The following is a 14036-nucleotide window of genomic DNA, read 5'->3' as shown; positions in this document are numbered from 1 at the left end:
TGGCTCATGACACCGGCGAGGGCCCCAAGTCTTTTTCTTCAGGGGGAGGCGGTGGACCTTCTTCCCCCGGACAATCTACCAGTAAGAAAAAGGGGACATGTTGGTCATCCTGGAGACTCTGCGCACAAGAGGGAGGACGCTGGTGAGGGTGGAAAGGATGTGGTCATTCCTCGGTAGGTATCCAGATAGAAAAGAGGCACGATTGTTAGAAATGGGATTTATGGAGGGTTTCAAGATACCAGGTTGAACCCAGAGTTGGAGGTTGTTCCACCTATATCACGGAATTTGAAATTGGCCATGCTACATTCGGACGTAGTTTCAGTGAAACTGCGTAAGGAAGTAGAGTTGGGATGCATGGGGGGCCCTTTCATGGCCGTGCCATTTCCCGATCTGGTGGTTTCCTTGTTGGGAGTAGTTCTGAAAAAAGAACCGAATAAATTTAGGCTAATTCACCACCTGTCCTTTCCAAAAGGTGGGCCGATTAATAATAATAATAATAATAATAATAAATTTTATTTATAATGCACTTTCCATCAAAAGACCTCAAAGTGCTACATAATTACAATAAAAACAAACAAACCGCTTAATTTACAAAACATTTGCTAAAAAGAAAAGTCTTCAACCCCTTTTTAAAATTTTCAGTAGACTGAGAAACCCTCAGACTATCAGGCAAAGCATTCCACAGACGTGGGGCAGCAGCACAAAAGGCCCTATCTCCCATGGTTTTCAACCTCGTTTTTGGAACCTCTAAACAATTCAAATTAGTTGAGCGAAGAGAACGCGGTAGATTTTGCAATCTAAGAAGTTCCTTAAGATAAGGTGGAGCTTGTCCATGTATGCATTGATGCACAAGAAGAGAGACCTTATACTCAATCCTTGTAGAGACCGGCAGCCAATGAAGAGATTTTAAAATTGGAGTGATATGCTCATGCTTCCGCACTCTCATTAGGATCCTCGCTGCAGAGTTTTGAACGTATTGCAACCTCTGCATGCTCTTTCTCGGAATCCCAATGAGAAGTGCGTTGCAATAATCCAGCCTGGAGGAGACAAAGGCATGAATCAATCTTTCAGCATCGGAAAAAGAAAGGATAGGACGAAGTTTAGAGATATTACGAAGGTGGTAGAAAGAAGTCTTGCATACTTGATTTATATGAGCTTCAAAAGTGAGTTGGGAATCCATTTTTACACCAAGATTAGTGACAACAGACGAAACTGGAATTTTAGAGCCTGAAAAGGCAATACTTGTTATCAGCGATGATTTAATCTGGTGAGATGTTCCAATCATAATAAACTCAGTTTTGGAGCTATTTAGTTGCAAGAAATGTTGTTCCATCCACTCCTTTATCTCCTCCAGACAGGCGGTAAGGACTGATAGGGGTGACTGCACTGAAGGAGTTTCAGCTGCAGCTTTTACATAAAGCTGTGTATCATCAGCATAACAATGGAAAGAAATATTATAACGATTTATAATATGGCCCAAGGGAGTAAGATATAGAATAAATAAAATCGGGCCAAGCACTGACCCTTGGGGAACTCCGCAGGTAACCATATGCGGTTTAGATTTAAAATGACCCAATGTAGTTTGTTCAATCCTATCTGTAAGATATGACTCGAACCAACTGAAGGCTAAATTTTTTAGTCCAACATTATAACGAAGACTATCTAAAAGAATGCCATGATCGACAGTGTCGAACGCAGCTGACAAATCCAACATAATAAGTAAAGACGGAGAACCGGCATCAGATGACATAAGAAGATCATTTGTAACCCGAACAAGAGCGGTCTCCGTACTATGAGCAAAACGAAAGCCTGATTGAAATTTTTCAAAAAGGCTGTTATGCTTGAGATGATCCTGAAGATGACTTGCAACTGCTTTCTCAAGTACCTTAGATAAAAAGGGAAGATTAGAAATAGGCCTATAATTAGAAAGGACTTCCGGATCAAAAGTGGATTTTTTAAGCAGTGGTCTAATAACAGCACTTTTTAAAATGGAAGGAACATGGCCAGTTCGAAAAGAGTAATTAACAACAGCAGTAATCAATGGACTTAAAACTGAAACATACGTTTTTACCAGTGGAGTTGGAAAAGGATCCAAGGAACAGGTTGTGGGCTTCATTTGCTTAACAATACCCTGTACCTCTTCCAACGACACCTCTGGTAAATGATCCATTTGTCGGGGCACAAAACAGTTTAAATGGACAGTTTGAGCCAAAGGACCAGACAGAGAGGAACGGATATGATCAATCTTGGATCTAAAAAAATCCATAAATTCATTACACCGCTCTTCCGAAATAGCAGTAGTCGATGGCGAATTTGGCTTAAGCAATTGATTTATAGTTGAAAAGAGCTGCTTAGAATTTCCTGAACTATTTCGTATAACTTTAGAATAGAACTGCGACCTAGCCTCCTTAAGGGACTGTGCATATAGATGTTGATGCTCCCGGTAAATTTGTTTATGGACAGTGAGGCCAGAGGCTCGAAAACGCCGTTCAAGAACCCGCCCCACTGCCTTCATCTTACGAAGCTCATCTGTATACCACGGGGCTGAGTGAGTAAAAGTAACAGCTCTCGTTTTAAGTGGGGCATAAAAGTCCAACAGACTGCTAAGCTGGCTATTATAATAAGCCACCGCATCATCAACAGAGCAAAATTGTGTAGATAGATGCTGAAAATCCATTGCCAAAAGTTCAGGATTTATATTTTTTAAGTTTCTAAAACAAATGTCCCGCTTGGGCTTATAACAACTGGATGATGATATCAAATCCATTGAAATAGCCATATGGTCTGACACACCTAGGTCATACACCTGCAAATTAGTCAAAGGAGCAAAATTCGTAATGACCAGATCCAAGGTATGCCCCCTAGTATGTGTGGGGACATCAACGAGTTGTTTTAAATTAAAACAATCCAGCAGCTGAAGAAATTCCGCTGCGGGATGGCACGAAGGGGTATCAACATGAATATTTAAATCTCCTAAAATAATAACATTTACATTTGATATACAAAAGGTTGTTAAAAGATTTGACAACTCAGCAATAAATGATGAGCTAATTTTCGGTGGCCTATAAACAAGAATGAACAACACAGGGAAAGGAATTTTACATTTAAAAGCAAGACATTCAAATGACACTAAATCTGGTACTAATTGCAAAGATAGCTCCAAATGGCTGCGGTAGATAACTAACAGACCCCCACCTCGCCCTGTGCTACGGGCTATTTCAAGATAACTATACCCTTTAGGACAGCTCTCGTTTAAAGAAGAAAAAATATTTGGCTGATGCCAAGTCTCTGTAATGAACATAAAATCCAAACATTTATCCAGAATATGATCATGAATAAAACACGATTTGTTTGTAATAGATTGTGCATTTAAAAGTTCAATTTTGCTACTTGAAAACGCAACACATCTTCGCACTGGTCGCAACAGACTAAAATCCACCCCACGTTTCTCCTTCAACTCAGCAAGCGATGTTGCCATAGAAATGTTTAAACCACATAACTGATGATCACCAGCGCGCCGCTGACGCATGCGTGAAGTAACAGTTCGTATTGCTGACCAAAGAGTCGGGATGGTATGATTAGTCTGTGAACAGACAAACTTTCGCCGAGAGCTTCTATGGATATAACGTGGGCGGCGGAGTAGTCCCAGCTTTTTAATCACCGCAATACATGGTGGAGCCAAAAAACTGGTATAATTCTTCAGCTGTTTAACTGAATAACTCAGACGTAATAATGGTACCAATGGCAGCATTTTAAAAGCACAAAATAAATATCCGTAGCACTAAAGTGCAATGCACGAAATGTCTGCTTACCAGCTTCCAAGTTCAAACAAGAGCAACAAAACTGTGTAGCTTAACCAGTTGCCGACCGCCGCACGCCGATGTACGTCGGTACAATGGCACGGGCAGGCATAAGGACATACATGTACGTCCCTTGCCTCCCGCGGGTCGGGGGCCCGATCGGGCCCCCGCCCGGTGCCTGCGGCGGTCGGTATTCGTTCGGGAGCGATCCCGGACGAGGGGACGGCCATTCATTCATGGCCACCCCCTCGCGATCGCTCCCGACGAATAGAAATCCCCGGTGACATCACTTCCTCTCCTGTAATGTAAACACAGGAGAGGAAGTGATGTATTCTCTCCTCCGTGTCGGTATTTTTCGTTCCGACACGGAGGAGAGCGGATCAGTAAGTTGCACCAACACTCACACACACAGTAGAACATGCCAGGCACACTCACACCCCCCCTTTACCCCCCGATCACCCCCCCAATTACCCCTGCCCCCCAGTCACAGTGACACCAATGTCATTTTTTTTTTTTTTTTTTTTTTTTTTTTGCATTGGTGTCATTTGTGACTGTAATAACTGTTAGGGCAGTTAGAGTTAGCCCCCTTTAGTTCTAATGTACCCCCCTAACCCCCCCAATAAAGGTTTAACCCCGTGATCACCCCCCGTCGCCAGTGTCACTAAGGCTGGGTTCACATTGCAGCGGTTTATGAGAACGAATGTGATTCGCACCGCACTGCAGTGCAAATCACATCCGATCTCTGTGCGATTCGAGTTCAGCCATTCGCCGCACCCGCCGCACCCGCCGCAAATTCGCACGGGATCCTTTTTTTGGCCCGCAGCAGAATCGGATCGCATGGGTGTTCACACCATGCGATCCGAGTTTGCAGATCGCACTGCGATATGCGAACTGATCTGGGGGTGTCAGTAACATTTCACTGACACTCCCAGCAGTTCGCATAGGGCAGTGTGAACTGCCGCCGGGAGGCATGCGATGCGGGAACCCGCCGCGGATTCGCGGCGTTTCCGCATCGCTCCAGTGTGAACCCAGCCTAATAAGCGATCATTTTTCTGATCGCCGTATTAGTGTCACAGGTGACGCTAGTTAGGCAGGTAGGTATTTAGGTTCGCCGCAGCTTTTTATAGCGCCAGGGACCCCCATATACTACCGCATAAAGCCCCCTGATTGCCCCCTAGTTAACCCTTTCACCAGTGATCACCATATAACTGTTACAGGTGACGCTGGTTGGTTAGTTATTTTTTTATAGTTTCAGGGCACCCGCCATTTATTACCTAATAAAGGTTTAACCCCCTGATCACCCGGCGGGTGTCATTTGTGACTAATAACTGTTAGGGCAGTTAGGGTTAGCCCCCTTTAGTTCTAAGGTACCCCCCTAACCCCCCCAATAAAGGTTTAACCCCGTGATCACCCCCCGTCGCCAGTGTCACTAAGGCTGGGTTCACATTGCAGCGGTTTATGAGAACGGATGTGATTCGCACCGCACTGCAGTGCAAATCACATCCGATCTCTGTGCGATTCGAGTTCAGCCATTCGCCGCACCCGCCGCACCCGCCGCAAATTCGCACGGGACCCTTTTTTTGGCCCGCAGCAGAATCGGATCGCATGGGTGTTCACACCATGCGATCCGAGTTTGCAGATCGCACTGCGATATGCGAACTGATCTGGGGGTGTCAGTAACATTTCACTGACACTCCCAGCAGTTCGCATAGGGCAGTGTGAACTGCCGCCGGGAGGCATGCGATGCGGGAACCCGCCGCGCATTCGTGGCGTTCCCGCATCGCTCCAGTGTGAACCCAGCCTAATAAGCGATCGTTTTTCTGATCGCTGTATTAGTGTCACAGGTGACGCTAGTTAGGCAGGTAGGTATTTAGGTTCGCTGCAGCTTTTTATAGCGCCAGGGACCCCCATATACTACCGCATAAAGCCCCCTAATTGCTCCCTAGTTAACCCTTTCACCAGTGATCACCATATAACTGTTACAGGTGACGCTGGTTGGTTAGTTATTTTTTTATAGTTTCAGGGCACCCGCCATTTATTACCTAGTCTCACTAGTGTACCCCTAAATTTAGGGGTGTCTACTTTCCAAAATGGGGTCATTTGGGGGGGGTTTGTGCCATCTTGGCATTTTATGGCCTTCAAAACTGTAACGCCCTTAGAAAGCCTGAAGGCGGTGCTTGGTTTTCGGGGCCCCGTACGCGGATAGGCTCCCAAAAAGTCCCACATATGTGGTATCCCCATACTCAGGAGAAGCAGCAGAATTTATTTTGGGGTGTCATTTCACATATGCCCATGGCATGCGTGAGCAATATATCATTTAGTGACAACTTTGTGAAAAAAAAAAAAAAAAAGTTTGTAATTTTCCCGCAACTTGTGGCAAAATATAAAATATTCCATGGACTCAACATGCCTCTCAGCAAATAGCTTGGGGTGTCTACTTTCTAAAATGGGGTCATTTGTGGGGGTTTTGTGCCATCTTGGCATTTTATGGCCTTCAAAACTGTAATAGGTAGTGAGGAGTGAAATCAAAAAATTACGCCCTTAGAAAGCCTGAAGGCGGTGCTTGGTTTTCGGGGCCCCGTACGCGGCTAGGCTCCCAAAAAGTCCCACATATGTGGTATCCCCGTACTCAGGAGAAGCAGCAGAATTTATTTTGGGGTGTCATTTCACATATGCCCATGGCATGCATGAGCAATATATCATTTAGTGACAACTTTGTTAAAAAAAAAAAAAAAAAAAAAAAGTTTGTAATTTTCCCGCAACTTGTGGCAAAATATAAAATATTCCATGAACTCAACATGCCTCTCAGCAAATAGCTTGGGGTGTCTACTTTCTAAAATGGGGTCATTTGTGGGGGTTTTGTGCCATCTTGGCATTTTATGGCCTTCAAAACTGTAATAGGTAGTGAGAAGTGAACTCAAAAATTTACGCCCTTAGAAAGCCTGAAGGCGGTGCTTGGTTTTCGGGGCCCCGTACGCGGCTAGGCTCCCAAAAAGTCCCACATATGTGGTATCCCCATACTCAGGAGAAGCAGCAGAATTTATTTTGGGGTGTCATTTCACATACGCCCATAGCATGTGTGAGCAATATATCATTTAGTGACAACTTTGTGTAAAAAAAAAAAAAAATTTTTTTTTTTGTCATTATTCAATCGCTTGAGGCAAAAAAATAAAATATTCAATGGGCTCAACATGCCTCTTATCAATTTCCTTAGGGGGTCTACTTTCCAAAATGGGGTCATTTGGGGGGGTTTTGTACTGCCCTGCCATTTTAGCACCTCAAGAAATGAGATAGGCAGTCGTAAACTAAAAGCTGCGTAAATTCCAGAAAACGTACCTTAGTTTGTAGATGTGACAACTTTTGCGCAAACCAATAAATATACAATTATTGACTTTTTTTTTACCAAAGACATGTGGCTGAATACATTTTGGCCTAAATGTATGACTAAAATTGAGTTTATTGGATTTTTCTAATAACAAAAAGTAGAAAATATCATTTTTTTTCAAAATTTGCGGTCTTTTTACGTTTATATCGCAAAAAATAAAAATCGCAGAGGCAATCAAATACCATCAAAAGAAAGCTCTATTTGTGGGAAGAAAAGGACGCAAATTTTGTTTGGGTACAACATTGCATGACCGCGCAATTACCAGTTAAAGCAGCGCAGTGCCAAAGTGTAAAAAGACCTCTGGTCATTTACCAGCAAAATGGTCCGGTCTGAAAGTGGTTAAGGGAGAGGACCTGCTCAGCCATTCAAACACTCTGCTACTCAGTTTCTCTGCCAGTGATAGTATTCAGCTGTTCCTCGTCACTCCATTTTCCTTCCAAATCTCCAGATAGCTGATTTCAGCCGCTCGGCTGTTTGAATACTCGGCCGCTCGGCTCTTTGAATACTCGGCCGCTAAGCTGTTTGGGCACTCGGCCGTTCGGCTGCCCGCCTGATCGATGGCTCTGGAATCGACTGGCCGGCCGCTCCGCTGGCAACAGATGTCATAGGGCTCCTCCTTCCTCGTCCTCCCCTCGTCCCCTCCTCGTCTCCAGCCCGACACAGGACACACAAGTGGAACACACAAGCGCCGGCTGGAACCCGCCCACCAAAGCGGAGAAACAACAGGGAGCGGAGAAGCGGCGAACAAGCAACAGGCCACGCCAGCGTCCTCTCCTTCCCTCATGTATACTTGCAATCAGGAACTTTCCGATCCTGTGACTGTCAACCACAGCAATCCAAATGATGACATTAATGATGACATTAATCCGGAGGAATGTACAGTGAGCTACACCTCCTTTGATGCGGCAGTGGGCTGGGTCCGCTGTTATGGGCGGGTTGCGTTGATGGTGAAAACTGATATCGAATCGGCTTTTTGGCTGCTCCCCGTTCATCCGTACAGCTTTCGGCTATTAGGGTGTCATTGAAACGAGTTCTACATTGACCAATGCCTTCTGATGGGGTGCTCCATATCATGTGCCATGTTCAAGACATTCAGCTCATTCATGGAATGGGTAGTGAGGGACGTAGCGGAAGTGAACTCTATCATACATTACTTGGATGATTTCCTCTGCATGGGTCTGCTGTATTCAAGGGTCTGCAGGGTTCTTCTGGCTACGCTGGAACACATAGCGAAGCGCTTGAAAAGACGGAGGGGCCAAAGAAGGTCATCACTTTCCTGGGCATCGTACTGGATTCTGAGGTGATGGAATGCTGGTTGCCGGATGGGATAAAAGGAATACTAGGGAAGCACAAGGTACAACTCTGGGTACTACAATAATAGTTGGGGAAACTCAACTTTGCTTGTCATATACTGCCAATGGGTAGAGTATTTTGCCGATGGCTGTCGGCAAGCACGGCTGGGGTAAGGTCGCCTAGGCACTTAGTGCGGCTGCTGAAGGCACATAGGGAGGGTTTAGAAATCTGGAATTGCTTCCTGGAATCCTTTGATGGGAGAGCATTGTGGATGGCCGGCCCAGAGAGCAATTTCGATCTGGAGTTGTTCACAGATGCCAATAGAGCGCGGGTCCATGACCGCAGTCATGGATCGACGTGGGGCTCACCAAAAATTTGGTGCTACTGGAATTTTTTCCGGAGGTGCTGGCAGTGGAGTTGTGGGGCGTATCGTTCAGGGATCGGAAGGTGCGTTTTCATGGCAATAACATGGAGGTGCAGGTGATTAATAGAGTATCTAAAGTTACCGCAACACCTGGTTTTGAGCTGCCTGCAATGTGTTTATTCATGCAGTGTATTTGCCAGGTATCGAATGTGATAGCTGATGCCTTATCTCACTTGGCGCTGGCAGTGGAGCAACACGGAGTGCCTTGTCCTGACTGGTTGTGCATGATTGCATTGGACAAGCTGCAGGATGGATCAGGAAGTCGGTGAGAGAGGCTACGTGGGTTGTACATAGTAAGGTATGGCAGGAATGGTTGGCCTTCGTTCACAGGATCGGGGAGGACCCAATTTGCCCAGAGGTGAGGTTGACGGTGCTTTATTTTCTATCCAGACACATGGAGGAGGGGGTCTCGGGGGCCTCTCTAAGTAAAAAGATGGCAGGCTATGCATTTTGGTTTAAATGGCAAGGGCTTCCAGATTTTACAAAGGACGTCTGGGTGCGCCAGGCTCTAAAATGATACAGGAGGACAGTGGGGCACCGAGACGTCAGGCATCCGGTTTCATTCAATATCTTAAGGGGTATGCTTGAGCAGTTAGAAGGGGTGTGCTCCTCGGCCTACAAGGCCGGGTTGTTCAAGGTGGCTTTTCTATAGGCTTTCTTTGGAGCCTTTAGAATTAGTGAATTGGTTAGCCCCTCCAAGAAGGTTGAAGGGGGTATTGGATGTCAGGATGTTCAGTGGTGGGAGGAAGGGGTATCGATACTTCTTTGCAGATCAGAAAAGGGTCGGGGGAAAAGGCAAGACGGTACATGTCTTCCCTTTGCTGGGTTCACCATTGTGTCCAGTTGAGGCAGTACGCGGGTTTTTAGAAAGGAAGTCAGCAGATCTAGGATCCTTTTTAATGCATGCTGATGGTTTCCCTTTTTCGAAGTTTCAGTTTGTTACAATTTTTTGAAAATGTTTGAAAGGTTTGGGTTTAGCAGACAAGGAGTTTTCTTTTCATTTGTTCCGGATAGGGGCGGCAACAGAAGCGGCCAGGTGTGGGTTGGATCAGGAAGCTGTAAAGCGCACTGGGCACTGGGAGTCTAGGAGGATTAAGCTGTATGTCCGCCCCCAGCTATTGTAGAGCCTTAACAGTCAGGTCAAGGGATATTGGGAGTTATGAGATAAGTTGGGTTTTGAGCTCATGGTGGTGTGTTTTGTTTCTTCTATTACAGGTGCAGAGCCATGTTTGAAATGGATTTTGGGCCACTAATATGTGTGCTGGGGTTCAAGAAGGGCAGATTTGAGGCCAAACGGGCGACAATTGGGCTTCTCCAGACAGGAAGCATGTGTCCATTGGCTGGGATTTCCTGGAATGTTATGGAGCAGGATGGTCTCGGAGGTACACCGTTTTGTACGTATGGAAAAGCCCCCCTATGTTTTAATTCTACACATGGGTGACAACGACCTGGGGGTAAGATCCATGCTGGATTTGACACATGACATGAAATTTGAATTGTTGCGGCTGCGCATGTCTTTTCCTGACATGATCATAGTATGATCGCACATGGTGGCTCGGACATCATGGAGGATGGCTAGATCGATGGAGGGGGTGAATAGGGCAAGACGCAAGATTAACAGGGACATCAACAGGTTTGTGGTAAAGAATGGGGGTTTGGGAATTAGGCATTTGGAGCTGGAGGTGGAGACATGGAGGTACTTAAGGGGAGATGGAGTAAACTTGAACGATGTGGGGATTGATCTGTGGGTCCAGGATGGCGCATAGTGAGCATTGAGGGTGTGGAGGGGCTCCCAAGGGTAAGGTGTTTCCCTTGGGTGCTGTGGCTGGTGTTGGGTGAAGGAAGATATTTTGGAAGGAAGAGTCCAGGACCTGTTGGTGGTATAGGTCCTGAGGGTGGTATCCCAGTTAACGGAGGTTATCTGGAAATTGGTTATGGGGGCACTGCGGTAAGTGGGTGTCTCTGAGCCAGCCTGTCAGCTTGAGGCCTAATAACACACTTCAGAGGTACCGCAGTGTCGTATTTGGATGCAGATAGTTTTTTTATGGTGGACCTGCAAAGACCAGCACAAGGAGAAATGGATGTTTTTGTTCATAACAGATGTTTGTTAATGTTTATGTGTTTTATATATATATATATATATATATATATATATATATATATATATATACAGTGGTGTGAAAAAGTGTTTGCCCCCTTCCTCATTTCCTGTTCCTTTGCATGTTTGTCACACTTAAGTGTTTCGGAACATCAAACCAATTTAAACAATAGTCAAGGACAACACAAGTAAACACAAAATGCAATTTGTAAATGAAGGTGTTTATTATTAAAGGTGAAAAAAAATCCAAACCATCATGGCCCTGTGTGAAAAAGTGATTGCCCCCCTTGTTAAAACATACTATAACTGTGGTTGTCCACACCTGAGTTCAATTTCTCTAGCCACACCCAGGCCTGATTATTGCCACACCTGTTCACAATCAAGGCATCACTTAAATAGGAGCTGCTTGACACAGTAAGGTCCACCAGAAGATCCTTCAAAGCTACACATCATGCCGAGACCCAAAGAAATTCAGGAACAATTGAGAAAGAAAGTAATTGAGATCTATCAGTCTGGAAAGGGTTATAAAGCCATTTCCAAAGCTTTGGGAATCCAGCGAACCACAGTGAGAGCCATTATCCACAAATGGCGAAGACATGGAACAGTGGTGAACCTTCCCAGGAGTGGCCGGCTGCCCAAAATTACCCAAAGAGCGCAGCGACGACTCATCCAAGAGGTTACAAAAGCCCCCACAACAACGTCCAAGGAACTGCAGGCCTCACTTGCCTCAGTTAAGGTCAGCGTTCATGCCTCCACCATCAGGAAAAGACTGGGCAAAAATGGCCTGCATGGCAGAGTTCCAAGGAGAAAACCACTGCTGAGCAAAAAGAACATCAAAGCTCGTCTCAATTTCTCCACAACACATCTTGATGATCCCCAAGACTTTTGGGACAACATTCTGTGGACTGATGAGACAAAAGTGGAACTCTTTGGAAGGTGTGTGTCCAAGTATATCTGGCGTAGAAGGAACACTGCATTTCATAAAAAGAACATTATACCAACAGTAAAATATGGTGGTGGTAGTGTGATGGTCTGGGGCTGTTTTGCTGCTTCAGGACCTGGAAGACTTGCCGTGATAAAAGGAACTATGAATTCTGCTGTCTACCAAGAGATCCTGAAGGAGAATGTCCGACCATCTGTTCGTGTACTCAAGCTGAAACGAACTTGGGTTCTGCAGCAGGACAATGATCCTAAACACACCAGCAAGTCCACCACCGAATGGCTGAAGAAAAACAAAATGAAGACTTTGGAGTGGCCTAGCCAAAGCCCTGACCTGAATCCTATTGAGATGTTGTTGTATGACCTTAAAAAGGCCGTTCATGCTCGAAAACCCTCTAATGTAACTGAATTGGGACAATTCTGCAAAGATGAGTGGGCCAAAATTCCTCCAGGACGCTGTAAAAGCCTCATTGCACGTTATCGCAAACGCTTGGTTGCAGTTGTTGCTGCTAAGGGTGGCCCAACCAGTTATTAGGTTTAGGGGGCAATCACTTTTTCACACAGGGCCATGATGGTTTGGATTTTTTTTCACCTTTAATAATAAACACCTTCATTTACAAATTGCATTTTGTGTTTACTTGTGTTGTCCTTGACTATTGTTTAAATTGGTTTGATGTTCCGAAACACTTAAGCGTGACAAACATGCAAAGGAACAGGAAATGAGGAAGGGGGCAAACACTTTTTCACACCACTGTATGTTGCAAATAGCAATAGTCAAGGTCCTGGGGAAAAAGTTCTAGTTCAGGCTCTGATTGAATTGGGAGGAGCCATCATCAAGAGACCAACTAGTCTCATTACAGGAATGATTTTCCTGAAAGCAGTTCAGAATCTGTGAAGAATACAGTAGAATTACCATCAGAGAGAGCAACAGTATAAGTATTTCACTTGAACAAATTGTAGCTCTTTCCCATTGGTTGCATCCCACGGTCACAAAAGGGTAAGAAAATAACTTGTAGTAACCTATATAGTCTGAGGGGCCCAATGGAAGGTTGACAACGGTAATACCTGTTTTTTGTAGTAAGTGAAGATTTTCTTCCTGCACCAGGAACAGTGACTCCACAAGTCCCTTTTTGGGGAGAGCTAAACTAGCTAATCTTTCATCTTATCAGCTACTAGGCATACCAGTCATCACAATCTATTATTTTTTGGGTATTCATGCCAATGGAGGACAAGATGTCCAAAGTCAGATTTGCAGTGGTCGCAGACTGAAGTCCTTCCAAAAACGCATCAAATAAAGCCTCAGCTTTGCTGCAAAGACTCAGAAAAATGGGGAAGTCCTATCTTCATTGTCAAAGAAATACAAGACTAGTCAACCTCTGTCAGAGGTATCTCCCAGTCAGGTCTGCCATCCCTTTAAGTTTAGGTTCCTAGAACTTCCTACCAGACGGCTTAAGGTACAAAACTGTTGGCTGTCAAGGGATGGTCTCAAAACCAACAAACCGTTCAAGGGTTCGGCAACAAATAGAGCAATCAAGATATTGATGTGACAGTAACCTTGGTGGCTTCCCAGAGGGGGAAGAAGTGAAACTTCTGACATCCAGCTCGGTCTGCAGATTAGCAATATGTATATTGAACAAACCTAGTCTCCAGGATCCTTATGCTCAGGATCCGCAGCTGTTTAATGGTGATGAGGACCATGATAGGAGGTGGCTTGCAAGCCATGATAACTGCGGGCACAGTCTCAGATCTGAGAACCTCCTATTCTCCTTTCTGAGATCCAACACCTCATACATCGTGGTCATCGGTGTCATCCAAAGTCACACAAGTTATATCTAGATGCTGGAGATCAAGAAGTGAAGGCTCACATGGAGGTCTCACATTTAATATTAGTGTTTTAGTGTTAGTGAAATCTTATGGAGGTCAGGGCGACTACACTAAAACTTCAAGTACATTAGAGCAGGGGAAACCCTACAGAGTCTTCTGTTCTATACTGTAAGGATTGAATTGTATATAAGTAAGCCTAGAGACGGCATTAAAGGATAGATGAGGATCAGTCATGTCCTCATTCTCTGGGCACCAGTAACTGTTGCATATCTT

The sequence above is a fragment of the Lithobates pipiens genome, unplaced genomic scaffold (assembly GCF_037356315.1).
Source record: "Lithobates pipiens isolate NorthernLeopardFrog02 unplaced genomic scaffold, aLitPip1_a1.2 Scaffold_3, whole genome shotgun sequence".
In the NCBI taxonomy this organism is placed as follows: Eukaryota; Metazoa; Chordata; class Amphibia; order Anura; family Ranidae; genus Lithobates; species Lithobates pipiens.
The sequence above is the reverse complement of the archived record's forward strand: the minus strand, read 5'-3'. Positions refer to the sequence as shown.